We start from the raw sequence: 20,782 nt of genomic DNA, 5'->3' as shown, positions 1-20,782 counted from the left end.
ATCTTTTCCCCCTTCTGCAGTGTGGTATTCAAGACAACAGATGTATCATTATCAATTTAACCCATCCCCTCTTGGTGGGTATGAATTATTTACAGTATTTTCTTACCATAGGCAGTGTTAAATGAATAACACTCATCTATGTATGTTTTACACATCACAATCAAGTTCTTCAGTATGTTATGTTCTCAGAAGAAAAAAATTGCTGGGTCAGGAGATAACTACATTTATAATTTTGAAGGCCATTAGTAGATTGTCCCTCCTTCTGTTTCATAATGGTAAGCATTAGTGAATAACTGTTTTCCAATAGACTAGCTCAGAGATAGGTCTCTTTAAGTCCTTTACTCATTTTTGTTCAGAGTTTTTGGTGTCTGGTTTTATTGGTCACTCATGTAAAAGTCTCATTTTTGACTAGATTCAGATTGAGAGGTAGAATCTCTCAAGGAAGACAGCCTCCATCGCTTTGCAATCTGTTCCTGGCATTTCTCTTTGGCCTCCTTCATTCTCTTGGCCAAACGTTTAGCATATGCAGCCTCTTCTTTGTTTTTCTTAGTGCACTGTTTCTTCAGAGCAATATGGTAACATTTGTGTTGCTGAACATGAGGAGCAATAAGATGCTAAGTCTTGGCACTTTAGTCCTAAGCATTTTATCTTCATTATTTAGAGACTATCTCGCCACATAGTGGTAGACACCATCATCTTTAGGAAGGCTGATAACCTTGGGCCTTGAGCAATGAGGCATAGTACTATCAGCAAGTACAGGAATTTCCTTTATCCCTTTTATTTTTGACAATGATCAAATTGAGACCACTCAAGCTGGCATCCACAATGCAACCCTGAACAGACTTGTACTTTCTTTCCCCAGTCCTCCTTGGTCTGTAACAGCAGTGCCCTTGACTCAGAAAGAGGACAAGACCATGGGTCAGGGCACTCTGCTCCATGGGAAACCCTTCTTGTCCTTCCCATCACTGATCCAGATCACATAGCTCTTTCATTCTTTACCCAGAGCATCAGCACCATCTTCTGACTCCATACGTTTCTTATAGAAGGTGCAGGTGCAAAGCTTGTGCTCATTGTCTGCTTCAGTGAGTTTCTGGAAGGCAGTGGCTGGGAAAGAGATGTTCAGCTTCATCTTGCCTCAGAGGCACAAAAGAGCTGCCTATGTTTGTAGTAGACCCTGGGTCTTTCACTTGTTAATTTCTAGGAGTCTTTAAATCTTAGAGTGATTAATCCTTTGCCCATGATTGGAATGCACAAAAGCAAATCCCACTGGTGGTGTTGGTCTTTTATCTTTGCTTATTATGGCACATTGTCAAGAAAATTTTCACTATGTGTATTCATGCTTATTGACCTCGACATTTAGGGCTTCTGGATTTTTAAGAATAATTCAATGCCTTTACTACATCAAGAATAATAAGGGATTTTTCATAATTTTCTTTCTTGACTTTTCAACTTTTGAAAGTTATTTTGGTACATACTGTAAAATGTAGAAATTTTTTTCCTATTTTGTTTATTCATTTATTATTCATTAGATAGAAACAGAGACTGAAAGGAATAGGGGAGAGAAAGAGATACCTGCAGCACTTTAACAACTGAAAAACTTGAACCCAGGTCCTGACATACTGTAATATGTGTGCTCAACTAGATGCCCGACTGCCTGGCCTCTCAGAATGTTTTTTGGTTGCTATCCAGTTGCCTTTTTATTGCTAGTTGACTGTGTAATTTTTAGCATTGAGAAGAGAAGCCATTTTTACTATATACTAAATCCCCATGTTTCCTAATTGATTTCTGATCTTTGTGCTCTGACTCATTTGTTAATAATTGTATTATAATTTTAGTGCCACCGTATTTGAATTGATGAGAGTTTGTAATATATTATTTTCTCTGATAGGGCTGCCCTTCCTGATTTCTTTTATTTTTCACTATTTTCTTTATTTTCCTAACTGTCTCATGTATTTATTCTTTCTAAATGTATTTACAAGTTAATGTGTGTACTCTAAAAACAAATCACAGTGTTTATAGTAGAAGAGAAATACATTTGTAGGGGGTCGGGCGGTAGCGCAGTGGGTTAAGCGCATGTGGCGCAAAGCGCAGGGACCGGCGTAAGGATCCCGGTTCGAGCCCCCGGCTCCCCACCTGCAGGGGAGTCGCTTCACAGGCGGTGAAGCAGGTTCTGCAGGTGTCTGTCTTTCTCTCCCCCTCTCTGTCTTCCCCTCCCCTCTCCATTTCTCTCTGTCCTATCCAACAACGAATTGCGTCAACAAGGGCAATAATAATAACCACAACGAAGCTACAACAAGGGCAACAAAAGGGGGGAAAAATGGCCTTCAGGAGCGGTGGATTCATGGTGCAGGCACCGAGCCCAGCCATAACCCTGGAGGAGGAAGAAAAAAAAAAAAAGAAATACATTTGTAAATTACCTTGAGAAGGAATAGATATTGATGTTTTGAGTTTGTCTTTCTGTTATGGAATGAGATGTGGTATGCTTTCTTGCTTTTTTTTATGTATATTCTTCAGAAGGGTTTTAACTTTTTCTCTTAAAGATTTTGCACATTTCTTACTTAGTCCATCCTGGATATTTTATTTCATGTTTACTAGAATAACTGGAGGTTTTTGTTTTTTCTTGGAAGGTATACTAATTGATGAAGGTTTGTCTATCTGTAAGAATGCTTTGCAGGTCTTCAAGATAATCTTACACCTTGTGTCTACATTGTCTTTTGATTTTTGATAGTTTTTTTCTCCAGCAGGTAATTAATTTTCTTGTAAACAGTCCAAATTTTTAATGTACTCTCTTCCAATTTTTATATTTCTGTTGACCATCCCTGATTCCCCCTCACAGAATATGAGATATCAGTGTTGAGAGTGAGTGCCTTGTCATGAGTTGGCTTTCTCCCTTTTTTTTCAGATCTTTTTGGATATTTACTTTCATATGTGTAAGAGAAGAAGTGAAGGAGAAGGAAGAAGGGAGAAAAGAGAAGGGAGAGTGAGCAAGTGATGGAGTGGGAGGGAGGGAAGAAGGGAAGGAGGGAAAGAGAGAGAGAGAAAGAGAGAGAGAGAGAGAGAGAGAGAGAAATGCACCTCAAGCTTTGGTGTATGTAGTACCAGAGATCAAACTTGGGCCCTTACACTAGTCTGTCTTCTTGGCCTGTGAGTCCTGCTTTGGTTCTGATTCCTGTTAGTTTTAGTTTAGCATTACTCTATTAGATATGATCTTAGCTTTGGGGTTAAGAATTTCCACGTCAGGGAGTCGGGCTGTAGCGCAGCGGGTTAAGCGCAGGTGGTGCAAAGCACAAGGACCGTTGTTGTATGCTTTACATTGGGTTCTAGTTCTCCCCCGCCAAGAGAGTTGGATCAGTCCAGTTAGTTTCATGGCCCGCTTGGCCCCGCCCCAAGGAACCCCACCAGAGTTCCAGAGTTACAGAGTTCTGGGAGTTCCAGAGTTGGAGAGTAAGAGAGAGTGCTTGCGCCGCCGCAAAGAGACAGCAGAGTTCTGTTTGGTGATTAGTTTGTCTTAGTTTATGAATCGTTGTTCCTGAATAAAGAAATACAGCTTCCCTGCCCAGCCGTTGTCTCCGCGTCTCTGTTACCCGCCCGTGAAGCTAGCCCGGCCAGCAAGAGCCTTCCGAATTTTTAACAACAGACCGGCATAAGGATCCCGGTTCGAACCCCAGCTCCCCACCTGCAGGGGAGTCACTTCACAGGCGGTGAAGCAGGTCTGCAGGTGTCTATCTTTCTCTCCTCCTCTCTGTCTTCCCCTCCTCTCTCCATTTCTCTCTGTCTTATCCAACAACGACAACAACAATAATAACTACAACAATAAAACAACAAGGGCAACAAAAGGGAATAAATAAATAAAATAAATATTTAAAAAAATTTTAAAAAAGAATTTCCATGTCAGAAAAATATATATTTCTGTTTGAGTGACTTTGTTTTTCTTATTAAGGATGGTTGTTGATGGGCTAGCAAACAGTTCACTTGGATAGCGCACTGCTTTGGCATGCACATGACCCAGGTTTGAAACCTATTTTCCAGACTTTGAAGAAAGCTTCCGTGCTGTGATCTCTTTTACTACTCTCTCGCCCTCTAGAAAAATGGTTGTTGAGTTTTGTCTAATACCATTTTAGTGTTTGAGGGATAATTAAAATAATTTTACTCTTGAGCTCTGTTAATATGATGACCTATTTTGGTAGGTTTGCTAGGACCTAGCAGTTTTTGCATTCCTTGTATAAACTCCATTTAGTTTTGATATGGGTTCTCTTTATGATGTTTACTTTTTCTATGTGTTAATTTGTTTGCATTGATATTCATGAATGAGATTAGTCTGGAGTTTCCTTCTATGCATAGTAATGAGATTTCAGGGTTAGAGAAATACTTAGTAGTAGTGCATGAGACTCACATGCCTGAAGTCCTAGGGGACCCCTGGTTTAACCATAACACCACTATATGCCAGAACTAAGTGGTACCCTAATCTCTCTCATTAAAATAAATAAATAAATATTTAAAAATAGTTAAGAAGGATTACACTGATTTTAAAAGGACTTACATTTACTTTTTGTGGGTAGGGATGCTTTTCTAAATATTCTACAATGAGAAGATTGCAGGGAGAATGGGTGGCTTAGAGAAGCAAGTAATTTCAAGGTCTGTCTGCAGTCATGTTCAAGTAAGTGGGTGCAAATTTAAAGTATTAATGAAGGGTTTATTTTTTTCTTCTTACATTTTTTATTATATTTACTTATTGGGCATAGACAGCCAGACATTGACAGGAAAAGGGGAGATAAAGAGGGAGAGAGAGAGACACCTGCAGCACTGCTTCACCACTTGTAAAGCCTTCCTCCTGCATGTGGGGACTTGGGGCTGGAATCTGGGTCCTTGCACATTGTAACATGTGCACTCAATCAGGTGTGCCACCACCTGACCCCAATTTTATTTCTCTGGGGAGGTAAAACACAGAAAATAATCAATATTTTTTTATGAGAGGATAATGGTTTACAAGTCAACAGTAAAATACAGTAGTTTGTACATTTGTAACATTTTTCAGTTTTCCATATGCTGAAGGCTGTAGGTGAGTGGTTAGGTTGCTGGATCTGAAGCCAGAGGCCCATGATCGACTACCCTGAGTCAGATGTCTCTACTGTTGAGGGGGGAAGAAGGGGGGAGGGGGGAAGGGGGAGGGGAGAAGGGGAGAAGGGGGGAAGACTCTGGAGGACCCTGGTGACTAGGGAGAATGTGTGAAGAGGAATCAATCACAGCCTCCTCTGGGAGAAGCTTCAGAGAGATGACTCATTTATTGGGGGTACAAGCAATCAGATATACTCAAGGTTTAGAAAAAAAGATTGAGGTAATCATTAATCCATATACAATACAGAGTTAAACCTTGACCTATTAAGTATTTGATCACAAGTGGAAAGTTATCATATAATGTCTAATCATGAGCTCATAATACATAGGTAGGCTTTTTTTCTCTAAGGGTAAATTACAAGCATCTCAGGGCAGGGGGGGAAGGGGGCAGTTGAGCAAAGCCAGGATATTTGCGGTGGGTTTCGGTCAGCCATACACAGTATTTCATGGTCTTTGTTCAAAGGGAACGAGGAAGTATATGCACGAAGTTTCTCAATCTGGAAAAGTCCATCCATCAAATGTCACGAGGTCACGTGAGGGCCTGCCTAACGCCTCTCCTGAGGAGGAGAGGGATTGGGGTCAGTCCTCTCAGACTCTCATGGAAATAATGGCCTGGACTTCCCAGACAGTGGGCCTTTCCCCACCAATATTTAGTGGGTTGGCGTTACACATTTTAGCTCATATTTTGTCTTCTTTGTGACTGTATCAGGAGTCACTGACACTGGAGTAATGAACAAGACAACAAGCTAGTAAGAGACAAAATCATTCTTTAAACCAATATTTGCTTGGCCCAAGTTTCCATAATATTAATCACCATGAGAAATTAAAAAAAAAAAAGTATTGTATTGGGTAACTAGAAAAAACACATCTGGGCCGGGCAATGACATATCTGGTAGAACTCCCACATTACCATGCACAAGGACTCTTGCCCTCAACTTCAGGAGAGGGGGGACTTAATGAGTAGTAAAGCAGAGCTGCAGCTATTTCTTTCTTTTTGTTTTTTTCTCTCTCCTCTCAATGTTTCTCTGTCCCTTCAAATGAAAGGTGGGGGGAGGACAAAAGGAGGAGAGGGAAAAAAGGGCTACCAAGAGAATTAGTGCAGGTACTGAGCCCCAGAGATAATAACTCAGGTGGCAAAGAAAGAAAAGAAGAAAATATCTCTCGAGGCAGTGGCCTCCACATGTGGTTCCTAGGCCTGCACCTATACACTCTGGGAATTTGCCTGTGATAGGGCTCTCCAGGCTCCACCACAGCTCCTGGAAAAGAAAGTTTGAGGGTGAGGCTCAGTACAACATTTTACTAACACTTCCTGATGATAATTTTGTATAATCAAGTTTGCAAACCATTATTTTAAAAACCACTGAGAGTCTTCCTTCCCCCTGCCTGATTTTTAGCAGTTATTAAGGGTATTCCTCTCTGAATATGGGCAAAGACTCTTTATTTATTTCATTTATTCTCCAAAAATAAAGGCTACTGGTTTGTTTAACACTTGGTGGCTTGTTGGCAAAAGGGAGTATTTGCTGAGTCTAATTCCCTGTGAAACTTGTGAAAAGTCAACAGAGTATCATTCATTCGAAGCCTCAGTTTGCTTAAGTCTGGGCAGAGGACTTAAGCAAACTAATTAGATTTCATTTTAGGAATGTGAGCAGTGTGCAGATTTGCATGTTTTCCATGGATAGCCTCTATGTGTGATGTGTCTTCTTGGGTCTGAAAGACTAGGGAAGAGGCTGTGAGGGCAGGAACCCAGCAGCCCCAGCTTGCCACCTTGCACAGTACACAATAGGCCTTTGTTTCCATGTCCCTCAACCAGTGAATGGTGGGAGGAAGGTGAAATCATGGTGGGCGGCCCACTTGACCTCTTCTCTGCACAGTGCTACCAAAGTGAGGAAATGATAATTCACTTAACCTAGAAGGCTCAAGCCAATTAATGATTTCCATGCAATTGCCAGTTGCTTGCCCTTGCCTTCTGGGTGCAGAATTCATTTCACGGGTGGAGCTGATTTACAAAAGGCAGACTGATTGCAAGCTAATTGAGTAAAGTCATTATAGAGGGCAATGTTGCTGTGAGCTGGAGCAGGGCTAAAGTGGTTTTTGCTAATGTGCCTCTCATCCTTGCCTTGGTCATCACCCCAGAGTAATTAAATCTGAGCAGCACCAGTCTGGGGGGCTGTGGGGATGCTATGGGTTTACCAGTGACCAAGTTGATATAATTTGCTGAAACTAGTTTTCTGATTCTTGGATTCGCAGATGATTTGTGTGTATGTGTGTATTGGTAGATGTTGTGTGTGTGTATGTGTGTGTGTGTGTAGTGTGTGTGTAGAGGGTGAGGACTGATGCACTAAATGAACCATTGTCCCTGGATGGCAGGACCACATGAGCTGACTCTTGAGTAAACTACACTACATGACCCCCATCCAGGTCAAGCTTGGATCTCCTGACAGATGCCCAAGACTAAGATGGCATTGGTAGTACCATGCACACCCCTGCATCTATGTCCAGGCTCAGATGTGTGTGGCACCTGCAGCAGAAGTGTCAGTGGGGGCCCACATCCCTTATGTCTAACTAAAAAAATTGCTTTAAAAGGAACCAAATTATCTCTTAGACTTTGTGCATACTATTGTAGTTATAGGAGTGGGGTGTTGAGGTGGGCCAGAGTTTTGGAGGGTGCAGTGTGTAGCTATACTCCAATAATCTTATAATCTTGTAGACCACTAGAAATACTAAAAAGTAGTATTAAAAAATAACAACTTTTCAGGAGTCGGGTTGTAGCACAGCGGGTTAAGTGCAGGTGGCTCAAAGCACAAGGACCGGCATAAGGATCCCGGTTCGAACCCCGGCTCCCCACCTGCAGGGAGTCGCTTCACAGGCAGTGAAGCAGGTCTGTAGGTGTCTATCTTTCTCTCCTCCTCTCTGTCTTCCCCTCCTCTCTCCATTTCTCTCTGTCCTATCCAACAACGACAACAACAATAATAACTACAACAATAAAACAACAAGGGCAACAAAAGGGAATAAAATAAAATAAATATTAAAAAAAGAAATTCTAAAAAAAATTAAAAAATAAAAAAATAAATAAAAAATAACAACTTTTCAAGTTTCTGTGTATTATATCTCCAGATTTCACGTACGAGTGAAACCATCTGGTAGTTCTTTCACATCATATTTCACTAAGCATAATCACCTCCAGCTCCATCCATTTTGTCAAAAAGGACAAAATATCATCCTTGTTTTATTATTACAGAGTAGTAGTCCATGATGTATGTATACCATAACTTTTTTTATCTAACTGCCATTCAAATGGAATTTAGACTGCTTTTACCCTTTGACTATTGTGAGTAATGCAGCTATGAACATAGGGGTACATATGTCCTTTGAATTAGTGATTTCATGTCCTTTGGATAAATGTGCATGAGTAGTATTGCTGAATCATAAGGTATTTCCATTTATATTTGTTTAAGGACTCTCCAGTTTTCCAAAGGGGCCAGTTTGCATTCCTACAAAGTCTCTTTTTCTCCACAACCTCAAACAAACAAGAAAAAAAAAAGAAAGAAATGTTGTGAGAACTATGGTGGTTATGCTGGAAGAGTTGGGGCACAGAACTTTGATGATGGGTGCAGTGTGGAACTATATCCTATAATCTTAAATATTTGCAAACTGTTAATAATCACAAATTTAAAAATGGCTTAACAAACAAGCTTATATTTCAAGTTAACAAACTGTTGTCCTTCTGAGGCCATGTTCTAGGTTCCTGCAGCCAGAATTCCTTGCTAAGGTGATCTTAAGGCAGTTGCCATGGAGAGTTCTCCAAGTGCATCTTTGCAAAGTGATGAAATTAGAAGCTGAAATAAGACTTTAGGGATATTGATGTTGCTATTTTATTGAGATTCTACTTCTGACTCCTTAGCAAATGACGTGAATTGGTCACATGATGTTTATTGATGACCACAAGGTGATCTGAGAACAAGCATCAGACAGCTGCATGTTCTCTAGTTGCTGTCATCTTGTTGAAGCCTGGCACTTGTCCAGCAGGGCACAGCTCTTGTTCCTGGATCCCTATATGAATTACTTTAGAACAAGCATTGTTAATTCTTATAGAATGCTACACTTGACACACAGAGAAGCTCATCCAGGGAATAAAGAGTGACCCTGGGACTCCTTGTGGGCTGACAATTCTGCCTCAAATACATTATCTGCACCAGTCCACTGATGACTGACAAGCAGAGCTGCAGAGCTCCCTTTCCTCCTCTTCCTTCTCCCACTTTTCCCTCATCAACCTTTACCCCCTCACCCTCCTCTTCTCCTTTTTGTTTGTTTGTGTATTTGTTTGTTATTGCGACCAGGGTTATCATTAAGCTCTGTGCCGGCATGACAAGCCCAAGTCCCCCAGTGGCCATTCTTTTTTATTTATATATTTTAATAGAGACACAGAAATTGAGAGGGAAGGAGGACACAGAGAGGACACACCTGCAGCATTGTTTCACAGCTTGTGGAGCCTCCCCCCCGACCACACACACATTTTAAGCCTAAGTACTTGTACATAGTACTGTGTGTGCTTTACTCAGTGGCCCACTGACCAGACCCAGGACTCAATACTTAAAAAAAAAATACTCAGTTTTTAATGAGTGAGATATACAGAGAGAAAGACACAGAGACCAGACCACTGCTCAGCTCTGGTTTGTGGTAGTGCTAAGGATTGAAGCCAGGACCTCAGAGCCTTAGGCATGAAAGTGTTTTGCATACCATTATGCTATTTCCCCAGCCCATAAAACCCCTTTAATATCCATGTCTCTATTATTATTATTGTTCAGTAATGATTGACAAAACCATAGGATAACAGGGGTACAATTCCACGCAGTCCCTACCACCAGAGTTCTGTATCCCATCCCCTCCACTGAAAGCATCCCTATTCTTTTATTTATTTATAAAAATGAAACACTGACAAAACCATAGGATAAGAAGAGTACAACTCTATACAATTCTTACCACCAGAACTCCATATCCCATGCCTTCCCTTGATAGCTTTCCTATTCTTTAACCCTCTGGGATTATGGACCCAAGGTCATTGTGGGATGCACAAGGTGGAAGGTCTGGCTTCTGTAATTGCTTCTCCATTGAACATAGGCTTTGACAGGTCGATTCATATTCCTAGCCTGCCTCTCTCTTTCCCTAGTGGGTTGGGGTTCTGGTGAATCGGGGCTCCAGGACACATTGGTGGGGTTGTCTGCCCATGGAAGTCTGGTTGGCATCATGGTAGCATCTGGAACCTGGTGGCTGAAAAGAGAGTTAAAATATAAAGCAAAACAAGTTGTTGAGTAATCATGAATTTAAAGGCTGGAGTAGTGTAGATGAAGAGTTCGGGGGGGGGGGTCTCCATTTTAGGTAGCTAGTAGGCATATATTCCAAAGGGCCTGTGGCTATACTAGTGTTTGTTTTTTTTTTTTGTTGTTGTTGTTCTTGAGCTTAAAATATGATATGCAGGTGGATCCTAGTTATTGTCTGTGGAGATGATGGCATGGCTGGAAAAAGGACCAGAAAGCTGGATCAGAGAAGAGAGTAGCTCCCAAATATGGGGAAGGGGTATAAATATTGTAGACTGTAAACCCCATCGATTTGATGTAATCTGGGGCCCATATTCAGCCCAGGAGCCTATGTGACCTCTTCATTCCTGTAGATCTGAGCTCACATTCTGTGGTCATGAGTAGGAACATTCTAAGCTTCCCCAATTTCAGAACCCATTTTCCTTAGATGTAGCATAGAGTATGTTGTCTAGCCTCCCTTCAGAGGGTAGAACATTCTATAGCATTGATCCAAGTTGAGGACAAGGTCCTATGGGGGGCCCACAAAGGGGTCTCTCTTGTTTTTCCTGATATATATGATTTGTAACAATGGAGAGAGGGATTTATTCGAGATCTAGGCCCATCATGAATATTTAGAAATCTCAGGACTCCCCAACTAGGGCCCTAGCTGATGGGGTGGCCTGGTAGTGACTAAAGAGTCATCATTTAAGTATGCCAGTCTCTTTACCTTATTCAGCTTTTGCAGTACTTGGAAAGCTTCCCTATTTTTTATGGGCCCAGGATCATCATGGAGTACAGAAGGTGGAAAGTCTGGGTTCCGTAATTTCTTCTCCATTAGACATGGACTTTGGCAGGTTGATCCATACTCTTATCTATCTGTCTCTGGGGAGGTAGGGTTCCAGGACACATTGGTGAGGTTGTCTGCCCAGGGAAGTCAGGTTGGCATCATGGTAGCATCTAAAACTTGGTGGCGTGGAAGAATTGACAACTTTGTATTCAATGGTTTAGGTGCATGAATAATATCTAAAGAGAATGTTGGAGATAAATTGTGCTATTTGTATATACTTTATATTATAATATAAGGATTATGACTTCTGAATAGAAATTTGTACTGCAGGTTATTTATTTGCAGCACAATAGGAAAGAAAAACAAAATATCTTAGATCTGGAATCATGGGACTATCTTTTTAAAAAAATATTTATTTATTTATTTATTTATTTATTTTCACTTTGTTTTTGCCCTTGTTTTATTGTTGTAGTCATTATTGTTGTTGTTATTGATGCCTTTGTTGTTGGATAGGACAGAGAGAAATGGAGAGAGGAGGGGGAGACAGGGAGAGAGAAAGACACCTGCAGACCTGCTTCACTGCTTGTGAAGTGACTCCCCTGCAGGTGGGGAGCCGGGGGCTTGAACCAAGACCCTTATGCCGGTCCTTGTGCTTTGTGCCACCTGCGCTTAACCGCTGCGCTACCGCCCGACTCCCTCATGGGACTATCTTAAGTGACTTCCAACACTGTGATGAGAAATTTTCATTAGGACCATATTTTGCTCTCTGAACTAGGATTATAGTTTATTTGACTTAACTTTTAGTTGGGGAGACTTAGATTTATATTTAGACACATTAAAGTGTATCAGACATGATATCCAGAGCATTCTTATCTATCTTCCTCTTCCATTTTCACCTATTGGTAGCTTTTTACTCTGACATGGTATATTTGCCAAAACTAAAAAACTGATGTTCTGTGCATTAAAAAGTTTGAGGCGTTCAATCAATTTTCCCCTCTCTTAATAATTAAATAGTGATTTATATGACTACAAGTTAATAGTGTACATAAACACCATCCACCACCACAAGACTATGTCCCATCCCACCCCCCACCCCTGGTGCTGAGCATCCACCCTCACCCTCCATGCAGAGATTGTTTTACTTTGGTGCCTACTCCGAACTCAGTCAGATCCTGCTTTGAATTTATCTTTCTGTTCTTTTTTCTGAACTTCTGTTGATGAGTAAGATCATCCCATAGTCATCTTTGTCTTTCTGACTTAGCTCACTTATAATAATTCCTTCTAGCTCCATCCAAGATGGGTCTGAGAAGGTGGGTTCATTGTTCTTAATAGCTGCATTGTATCCCATTGTGTATATATACCACAGTTTGCTCAGCCATCCATCTGTTGTTGGGCACCTGGGTTGATTCCAGATTTTAGCTATTACAAATTGTGCTGTTATGAACATAGGTGTACACATATCTTTTTGGTTGGGTGTTGTAGACCTGCATATCAGATGTCAAGTTCAGAAAAAACTAACAAACAAAAAAAAACACATTAGTATAGTCATGGGCCCTTTGGAATACAACTGAAATAGGCCTACTAACTATCTACAAAACAGAGACTCCCATATCTTCATCCGCACTATTTCAGCCTTTAGGTTCAATATTAGTCAACAATCTGTTTGGCTTTATATGTTAACTCTTCTTTCAGCCACCAAGTTCCAGATGTTACTGTTATGCCAACAAGTAACAGATGACCCCACCAATGTGTCCTGGAGCCCTGCTTCCCCAGAGTCCTGCCCCACTAGGGAAAGAGAGAGACAGGCTGGGAATATGGATCGACCTGTCAACACCCATGTTTATTGGGGAAGCAATTAGAGAAGCCAGACCTTCTCCACCCCATAATGTTCCTTGGTCCATCTTCCCAGAGGGATAAAGAATAGGAAAGTTATCAGGGGAGGGGATGGGATATGGAGTTCTGGTGGTGGGAATTGTGTGGAGTTGTACCCCTCTTATTCTATGGTTTTTGTCAGTGTTTCCTTTTTATAAATAAAAATTTAAAAAAAGAAACTGATGTTGCCATCAGAACTGTTAATGGCAGATTTTATCTTTTGATGTAAACATTGCTTCTGCTTCTTAGGTTTCTCCTCTGTAAAGTTATTGTTTTTTTCTTTCCCTACACTGGCTATAAATGCAAATGGATTCCTTGAGGTCCCCCCTCAAAAGGGAGGCAGGAAGAGACTACCATGTCTCAGAAGAGCACTACTGTGCCTACATATATTATTTGGACTTTTACTGAAAGATTTAAGTCACTCTCACTCTATAAAATCATATAAAGATATTTCTTGTAGCTTCTTATCAGAGCCAGATTGCACAGATTAGTTTCTTTCTATTGAGTATGATAATAAGCCCTGAAAAATATTCAAAGGAAAATGCTGAAAGGTGTAAGAAAATGAGTTGGGTTTGAGGCCATAAGACTGGAGGTCCAACATAACAGCAGGGAACTGTATGTCTTCTACCATTTGCCACTGGAAGAAGGTAGACAGGTTTGATGTGCCCTTACATACAACTTGACATGAACAATCAGCTGAGGTAGACTCAACTCTTCCTTGACCTATAACAGGAATCTCTTTGACATGGCTTAGGGAACCCAGCACCTTGACTGGAATAGCAGTGTAAGTATTCTACACTGCTGAGACTTAGTCTTCTCTCTCCCTTTGAGGATGACTAGGGTAACTAGAGGATGGGGGTTACTAGAAAAGGAAGTCCTTCCTCAGCAAGTGACTGAGTGACCCTTGAACCTGAGGTTTCCCTCCTCCAACCAGATACTCCTTTGAAGTCTGGGGTGGCCCTTATGAAAATAATTTAGATGGGCTTAATCATCACTCTATAATAGTAACAGGACTGCTCTCAGTACTCTTTCTAGGAGATGCAATGATTCTCACTTTTTTTAACCAGAGCACTGCACAGTGCTGGTTTATAGTGCTGTAGAAGGTTGAACCTAGGACCTTGGAGCATCAGGCATGAAAGTCTTTTACATAAACATTATACTAACTCGCCTACCCTTCATCTTGTGAATGTGAAGATGATACCTCCTCTTCCTATAGATCTGTGCCCCCTCCAAAATACCAGGGGCAGAACTCCTACCTCCTGTACCCCCAAAACAACTCTGATCCATACTCGGCAGGGTGGGGGGGGGAGAGGAGTGATGGGAGGAAGAGGATAAGAGGGCTCTGAACGCCAGCTCCATCAGGTCCCAGAGAGAGAGGATGAAAAGGGAAGAGATATTTGGATGTAGTAATAGGTTTATATGTGACTTGGAAGGGAAGAGGGGACTGGACTGGGAAGGAAAAGGGGGCAATTAGATAGTAGTAGAGATGACAGTTAACCCATGTCTGTAACCTTAGGAGAACCACAGTGGTTTGCAATGGAGGGACTTGGGATTCAGAACTCTTGTGGAATGTTGGTATCTATTGTTGGTATGCTTCTAATTCTGCTTCTAAAACCCCTTATGTTTCATTGGTTTAATCTCCCCTCCTTAACACTATTCTATTTACATAACCACTTTTAACTAAGCACTACCTTGCCTGCAGGGTATTGGTTTAATCCCCACTGGTTCACGATCTCTTTTTGCTCTGCCCCCTCTCCTTGTCACACCCTGATTTCCACAAATCTTTTTTCGCTCCACCCTCTCTATGTCACATCCTGTTTCCACCCTACTTGGTGAGTATATATACAAGGACAAGATTGTGATTAGGGATAGCTTAGTGTAGATTTGCTGCATTCCACATGAATAAAGACTGAACTGCTTACCACTCAGCCATGAGTCCCTGGTCGTCTGTCTTCCGCCCATGAAGATAGCCCAGCATAATGGCTCCCTGAACAGGGACTGGCAGTGGAAACGGTGTGGAATCACACCCCTGCTGATGTGCAATTTTGTAAACCAGTATTGAATCACTAATAAAAAAAATAAATATAAATTTAAAAAAAATGCCACGGTGTTGGGAGCTAACAAAGTCTGTGCATCCCTGACCTAGTGTTGGATAGTCCCCAGCACCTAATACAAGTCATCCTGAAAGTGAGTTGCTTTGGTTGTCTGTGAGCTATTTGTTTATAAGAGCTCATGTGGTGTGCTCATTGGTTCACCTATTTCGCACTGGATTTCTCCTGCATTAATTCAAGTGTCCTGATTTATAATCTTCCTAAGGTCTATACCCATTATTTCCTTCTTTAGTCTCCCCATGCTTTATTATTCTTAGCTATAGAAGGAGAAACCAAAATAAGTTTATCTTTTTTTCTTCCTCCATAAATTTCTTCCTGTGCCCCAGACAAGATCAAAGAAGGATTCCCTTTGTGTGTCTAGCAAGGATTTTGGGCCTCAGCAGGGAGAGCTTCCACCTTACAGAGAAGCTTTGTGATCAGAACTCATGAGGCCCACAGAGCACAGCCCACCTCGCTGCTGTAGCCTTTATTTGCAGAGTATGAGCTCACCCTGCTGCTGGAGAGATTGATGATACCACCTAGTTCCAGTCCCAATGAATTTGTGTATGGAGACTGATGAGTGAGTGCAGGGTATATTTAGCCTGCTCCCAAATTCCAACACTGCTTCAAGGGAAATCCATTATCTGGGCAAGAGTTGATGTGTCGTAATTAAACCAAAAATATTATATTTGTACATGCTTCCTGCCCATTGGCAAAACATATTTTGAATGTTCACAAAGAAAATAATGCTTTTGTCAGTCTTTGTCCTTTTTTTAAAAAAAATTTTTTATTTAAGAAAGGATTAATGAACAAAAACATAAGGTAGGAGGGGTACAACTCCACACAATTCCCACCACCCAATCTCCATAACCCACCCCCTCCCATGATAGCTTTCCCATTCTCTAGCCCTCTGGGAGCATGGACCCAGGGTCGTTGAGGGTTGCAGAAGGTAGAAGGTCTGGCTTCTGTAATTGCTTCCCCGCTGAACATGGGCGTTGACTGGTCAGTCCATACTCCCAGTCTGCCTCTCTCTTTCCCTAGTAAGGTGTGTCTCTGGGGAAGCTGAGCTCCAGGACACATTGGTGGGGTCTTCAATCCAGGGAAGCCTGGCCAGCATCCTGGTGGCATCTGGAACCTGGTGATTGAAAAGAGAGTTAACATACGAAGCCAAACAAATTGTTGAGCAATCATGGATCCCAAGCTTGGAATAGTGGAGAGGAAGTGTTAGGGAGGTACTCACTGCAAACTCCAGTGTACTATTGCTTTCAGGTATATATTTTGCAGTAGTTTATGGATACGTGTGAACATAAGCTCTCTCTCACAGAAACTGGTGTATATCTAGGTTATGGGACTTTGTTAGAAAGTGAACGACCCGAGATGAAATTAGAGTGTACTATAAAAGGAAAGGTCTCACCTGAGTAATGAAGCTGAAGGGTTGTCATTCCACATGTGAAGTCTCTGGACACAGTCTGAGGTGAAGCATGTTGAGGTGGCAATCGTTGCGTTGGTTAGGTAGTGATCGGCGGATGCAATATTATTTGGTTTGGACTGGGAGATGCATACGGGAAAGTGGGCCCTATCCAAGGGTTCCAGGACTGGGGGAAGTAGGGGCTCTATAGTGGAGATGTGAGGTTCCTGCTGTCTTAGGGTTCAAAAAGACAATTGATAGTTAATGTTATCATCACATTATTTGGTATTGGGTTAACTTTGAAAAGTCCTTTTGTTATGGTTTGCTGTGTCTTTGTCCTTTTGTACCACAGTCGCACTTGAGCATCACAGGAGCTGTAATCTGAAGGCTGTGAGGGTTTCTGTCACATCACTGGTGGGATCTTGAAAAGGGCACTTGTGTGCTGTCTATAGTTTGATCTTGGTGCTGCATTAATGACAGGTAACAAACAAGCTGGGTGCTTGGGAGCTGTGACCACCACAGAGAGTATGTCATCCAGCCTCCTGGGTCATGTATATAGGTCAAGACCCTTACTGTGGCTGCCCCATCCATGAAGAGAGGGCATTGCAGAGTCATATCTGCACTGGGCTTTGCATTCTGGTCTCCTTTAAGGAAATGGAGTTAATTCTTCTCTTGCATAGGATGCGAAGGCAGAAATGTCCAACTTGTAGAATTTTGCAGTTCTTGTTCACAGGTGTATCCACCTCACAACAGTTACTTGAGCCATGGATGCCCCCAGGGTCAAGGTCGCAAAGGTCCAAGAGATTGGTGGATCTGAGAAGCAGCTTAGTGATTCTGTCTTGGCTGTTGCAGGGCATTCTGTGATAATTTGCTTTGCTATCAACTTGCAGAGTCCTAGGGTCTGCTCTGCAGAGGTGAGGTTTTCTTCTAAGAGGCTCATTGGAGGGCCATTGGGAGGGATCACCTGAAAGTCATCTGCTTTGTTCTAGGCACAGCGGAGGTGTGAGCTTAGCCCCCACAGCATCTGGAAAGGTTTTGGTCCTATGGTGTCTTTCCCTCTCTCTCTATCTAAAAAAGTCTTCCCAGGGAGATGAGCCTCAGAACACACACACACACACTATGTTGAGATATTTCCTACATTCTTTCTCTATAGACATCATAGTGGAGTTTAGCCTGTTTTTAAACCAAAAATGGTAAGTTCTTAGGTTCCTTTGCAAAATTCAGCTGCTAGCACCAAGGTGAGCAGCACAGAACAAAATCCCAAGGATTCTTAGTTTCAAACCAGAAGACCCAAGGGATTTGAAGACATGGCATCTAGCTTAAATCATCACATGACAAATAGTCCACCAACAGACAGGACCTGTCAATGAAAGTAAAATTTGAGAAAACAAGTCTAGACTTTGTTTTTTTAAAAAAATCATTTAAAAAATTTTATTATTTTTGTTTATTAGATAGAGACAGCTAGAAATTGAGAGGGCAGGGGAAGATAAAGAGTGAGAGAGAAAGAGAGACACTTGCAGACCTGTTTCACCACATGCAAAGCTTTCCCCCTACAAGTGAGGATGGGGTAGATGGGGGGCCTGAACCCAGGAGTCCCTGTGCATTGTAACATGTGCTTCCCAACTAGGTGTGCCAGCACCCCTCCCCCAACTTTGCAATTCTCTGAGGTTTATGGTTAGCTTGTTTTTTGGCAAGCAGCAAGATTTAGAGCCTTTTTTTTCTCATGAAATCTTGCCTGTATTCTAATACGCAAGCTGATGAAATTGGAGTAGCTAAGACTAGCTTTCCCACCTGCTTCTAAATGAATTCAGAGCCAGGTTCTCAGAAGAACCCTAATGGTTCCTTCCCTCCACTGAGGGATGCTGGCTGTCAGATGCCTCTTTGAGGACCTTAGAGCCTGAGGGCAGGCAGCTAACACAGCACAGTATTTCCCAGAGGACGGCCATCTGACTGCCTATGTGGACTTCAGTCATTCTGCTAGTGTGTCACCTGGTCATACATCCTGTTAGAAAGCTCTGGTCTGAATGCTTCAATTAGCAGATGAAGAATTGGAGGCTCTGGAGGAGGCAGGAACTTGCCAGAGTTTGTTGTTGATTCATTTCAATATTTGCTGGCACTGTAATGAACATTCTAAAAGTTCTCTGGTCAGCAAGTGTCTCTTGGCTTCAGGAAACTTAAAAAAATCTTGATACAGATAATTAGTAGTAACACAGATTCTGTGGTGGTGGGATATGAGGAAGATGCATATTAGTCACCTTAGGCTGCTATAGCTAAATGAATAGACTGGACAGCTGATACAACAGACATTGGGTATTCTTACTTCTAGAAGCTGGACACTAAGATCAGGGTCACCTGTCTCCTGGGGAGACTCTCTTCCTGATTTCTAACCATCTTTCTGTGTCCACAGATGTAAGGGACAGAGCTCTAATATGTTTGGTCACCAGGATTTTGCTGAGGCTTTGTATCTGAGTGATTACACTATTCTTGATAGATATAGACAGATGGATACTTTTTTGAGATGAAGGGTGAAAGACAGAGAGAAAGGGAGACAGAGAAGTAGAGACACCACAGCACTACTTCACCTCACAAGAAGTTTCCCCTTTGCATGGTGCTCCTAAGTGGTGACTGGAGGCTCAAGCCCTGGCTCATACATGTGGCTAAATAGGTCTTCAACCAGATGATCCATCTCCCAGTCCCTTTTCCTCTTCTTGTAAAGACACTAATATCATCTTGGAGATCTTATATTGAAGGCATCATCCAGCCCTCACTGAGTCCCAATGACCCTTTCTCCAAATATCATCTTATTGCCATTAGGGACTCAACAGGCAAGTTTTGGAAGGGAAACAGTTTAATCACTGACCAGCACATTTAGGCACACTGAAATAGTACTTACACTGTCACCAGAAGGGTGAGTGTGGGACACACACACACATACACACACACACACACACACACACACACACACACACACACGGCAAGAGAGGGCAGTTTTACTTATGGAGGGAATGGCCTATTTAAAAACCCTGGAGTAAAGGACTTCCAAGTACTTGGCTAAAGATGCTGACAGCATGAAGGAATAGAACAATGACCTGGGAACTACAAAAGTAGATGAGGGTTTAACCAAACAAGGCCAGAGTGCCATGCCAGATGGTCTGGGCATAGCCCTGAAGTAGGCTGGGAACTTTTGAAAGGATAAAGCTTGGTAGACTAGGAGGTGACCCTTATGTTTCTTCCATGGTTCATAGCCCCAACTGTGTAGTGGAGTCTTCTGGTCCAGCATCCTTACTGATAATAAATGCAGAATCCTCTGTAATATGACACTGCAGCCCTCGGGGCAAGAAGATCAAGCCACAATGTGTATGGTAAACAGATTAGTTTGGTCAATAGTTTAATTCTGGCAGCATCTGAATGACATTATAAAGAATGCAATGGCATTTCAACAGGAAATGCCTGCCATCATTTTCTTCTTGACATGAGGAAAATAAAAGCGTCCCAACCCCAGAAAGAATTAGCATGAAATCTACCCATCAATCTCCCCAGGAAGAAGCATTATGCTGCCACATTGTGTGAACACAGAGGAGGAGAAGTGACTGAACAGGATGATGTGCAGTCAACCGCAAGTCTGCCTTCTAGAAGCCCCTGGTCAGTCACCATCTGGACCTGCTTGTTGGGCTGTGACCTTGGGTCTGTCTAGCAGTTCAAGTTTCAGGGACCCACCCAGGCTAACCCTACTGGATGACTGCCAGCCTGAATCTGCTTTGGTGTCGTGTTTGTGTGTGTGTGTGTGTATGTGTGTGTGTGTGTGTTGGTGGAGGGTCCCTTTGCTTCTGAGCTTTTGTTTCCTTAATGGTTGCCTTATTTTCATGTAGCCCTTTCTCAACCCCCCCCTTTAAGATTTACATATAAGAGTAGGAAGAGGATGAAAGAGAGATTTCAGAGAACTCCTCAGTTTTACACCTGTGGTGCCAGGGATTGAACCAGGGTCTTTAGGCTTGCATCCTGAGCTGTGTTGCTAAGCTACCTCAACAGCACCTCCTAATTCTTGAGCTTACCTCTGATTTCTTCTTCCTTCCACAAAGTAGTTCTCAAAATGCAATCCTCAGACCATCACATCAGGTACTAATTCAGACATGCAGACTCAGCATACAGAACCCAGGAATCTGAATTTTAGCAATACTTCATGCTTACTGTTTCCAGTGAGCCTACCTGGCACTGA

General features: G+C 42.1%; 1 protein-coding gene and 1 pseudogene across 1 annotated transcript in view; one reads left to right on the top strand and one right to left on the bottom strand.

Annotated features, from left to right (window-relative positions):
- Window positions 1-20,782, top strand: part of SPOCK1 (SPARC (osteonectin), cwcv and kazal like domains proteoglycan 1) — a 657,613-nt gene that overhangs the window by 304,398 nt on the left and 332,433 nt on the right. The window lies entirely within an intron of this gene.
- LOC103108602 (small ribosomal subunit protein eS6-like) lies at window positions 399-1,129 on the bottom strand (annotated as a pseudogene).

This window comes from Erinaceus europaeus, chromosome 2 (assembly GCF_950295315.1).
Source record: "Erinaceus europaeus chromosome 2, mEriEur2.1, whole genome shotgun sequence".
Taxonomy (NCBI): domain Eukaryota; kingdom Metazoa; phylum Chordata; class Mammalia; order Eulipotyphla; family Erinaceidae; genus Erinaceus; species Erinaceus europaeus.
Note: the sequence above shows the minus strand (reverse complement) of the source record. Positions and strands in the feature narration are given on the sequence as shown.